Source organism: Limulus polyphemus, unplaced genomic scaffold, assembly GCF_000517525.1.
Source record: "Limulus polyphemus unplaced genomic scaffold, Limulus_polyphemus-2.1.2 Scaffold2618, whole genome shotgun sequence".
Lineage (NCBI taxonomy): Eukaryota > Metazoa > Arthropoda > Merostomata > Xiphosura > Limulidae > Limulus > Limulus polyphemus.
The window spans coordinates 104089-106862 of record NW_013668228.1 but is presented as its reverse complement, the minus strand read 5'-3'; positions in this window follow the sequence as shown (position 1 = coordinate 106862).

The following is a 2774-nucleotide window of genomic DNA, read 5'->3' as shown; positions in this document are numbered from 1 at the left end:
TGTACTATGGCGAATGTTCTAGTTCTTACTAGATATAGGGTAGGCTGGTATATAAAAGAGGGGAATGTAATGTGTGTAGATAGTGTGTGTAATTGATCTGCAGTCAGAAGTATTATTGACGTTTGTTGATATAGCGTTTGTTTTAGCGCGAGTATTGAGATTAAGTGTATCGCAGAGTTATATTCGGAAAGAATAAACCAGTTTTATTAAGTAAAGACTTGTGTCGTTAAAGTTTCGTTGGAACGAAGTTGGGAAAAAATCAATTAACAAACGGAGACGTAACAAAATAATTTTTTTACTAATTTTGTTCTTAACTCGAAAAACGTCATAACGGCTGTTAGTTCCTCTATACGAACGCTGTGAAGACATAAATACGTCAATTATTAGTAAATAAACAACTAATTTTTTATAGGATTAAGAAGGCACTCAAGCAAGCTATTAAGTATTAAAGTTGATTAATAATTTGCAATCATTGTTAAAAGGCTTTTATTTTGTGATTATTTATCTCTGCGATTTCTTTCTTTCTTTTTTTTTTTCTATACGTTTACCTTTTGTTTATGCGATTATATACTCGCGTATTGCATTTTCTTTATTAAAAGGACTTTGGTATGTTCTATGGCACTGTATTATTCCACTTTAAAGATGATTGGTTTTAATGTTAACTTTGACCGTTGCCTTGGGACAAGTCTGAGAAAGATATATATATATATATAAGAAAAAGGCATGCAGTTGTAGTGATAAACAAATTTGTAAAAGGTTTGGTTATTTAGTTTTTTATGCAGTAATGGAGGCAACACCTGCTTCAGAAAATCATTAATGTTACCTTTTATTGTTACTTTGTTTTCTTAATGTTTATTTCGCACAAAAGGATAATATATAAAAGGATTTACACTATAATATTCTTTGCTGGCTGATTATGACGTTGACTAAAAGCAACAGCCGACCAATGCTGTGAGGGAACAAAGGTCTAAGGTGACACTGTCGATTGTCCAAAGAAAGTCAGTTTATCTGTCGACTTCATGCGCGCTTTCTTTTACCAACTCTATTAGAAGGTTATAAAGTAGTCTTATTAAAATCATCATTTTTAATTGGGTGTAAGCCTCTTCTCAGAGAGAGAAAGCTGTGGGATTAAACATAGTCTAGTAGAAACAATTGTCTTTTTATGTACTCACATTTTGGAATAAATACATCTTGATGGTGACGAACTATTTCCCAAATGGCTAGAGACATATACTATTCTTAACCTGAAAGTAGAAGCTCTAGCACGAAACTTGACAATGAATGTGTGTCAATATATGTTATGATCATGAAAATTTGCCCAGATCAGGGTCAAAACTTTGAATTAGCCTTCTTTGCTAGAGACTTCCCCTTGCAAATAACTTTAAGAAGAAAGGTAAATGGAGGACCTAGAATACCCCTCATCCTATTTCGTTTCAAAACCTTTCTATTTAGAAAATTAGAGGCTATCCTTATAGCATTACATATCCAAAATACCAGAACTTCGATAATGTGGTTGTTTCTCCGCTACAAACATCAGTTGAAAAGACAATAAATCTATATTTATAAGCTCGAATGTCTCGCTCTCTTTCTCTGTGGGTCTGTTCCTTATCCACGGTACAAACTCCAAGCTCGGTGTACAAATACACCTTTGTGCGGGAAGTAACATGCCTCGTGATCCTGAAGATAAGGAGAAAAGATCTGGTACTACTTTTCTGACTAGTTAGAATAAGTCAGCCAAATAAGCATTAGATCTATATCATCAATATCCAGGAAAGCCACTGATTGTAGGAACACTGACTGAAAGAAAGTGGCAATTCTTACTTTTCAAACTATCAAGCGATGTTCACCATTTTCGCACATTGTTATTTTTATTGAGTTGAATCAAAATATTTAATTGGGTAAAGAAATAATTTTGATTTTTTTGGGCCAAAAATCACGATTAATATGGTTGATTTAATCAAAACTACTCAGGATATTTAAAGCCATTTTCATCCGAGCAACGCCGGGTACTCTGCTGGTGTGAGAGATAAAAACAAAAAAGAAAGGTTTATCCACGTACAAAAATGACAAGCATACACAAAATTGATATAATAGCTAAAAAGAACTCCTGTAGATAATGGCATTATAACGGTATAATCCGGATTCGATAACCGTGGTGGGCATAGCACAGATAGTCCATCGTGTCGTTTTGCGCTTAACAACAAACAAACAAACAATGGCTATTTTCTAATATTATCCAAGCATATGAATCTTTAAATTTAATATAGAGTGTAACATTTTAAAACACGTGTAATATGCCACAAAACATTTTCCAACAAGCGTTTTGAAGCATCTGTCTAAACCAAATGAGTAAATTTGAATACAGCTGCAACAAAAGTATCGCCCACCTATTGTCAATCAATGTCACAAAGTAAGTTTCATCATATTACGATATTCATAGTTACATCATCCCATAGAATATGCAATAAACGTTTTTAAATTCACTACTTTCACCCCAACGGTACAAATGCGCCCACTTTATCTAATTGCACATTTTTATTTATACTTGCAGACTACGCTAACGGGTCACTCATGGGTAAACAGAGTGGAAAGTAAAGAATTAACTTGGCATTAGTATGTCTTAATTCTATTTTCGCCCTGCCACACATTGTCATAAGCTAATCCCCTTTGGTGCTACTGAACTTTCCTTTCAAAGCTGTGTCTGAAAAATTTTGTAATTCTATAATACAATGTTCTCTGGAGTTGCGCCCCCCCCCCACGTGGCGACAGTGGTA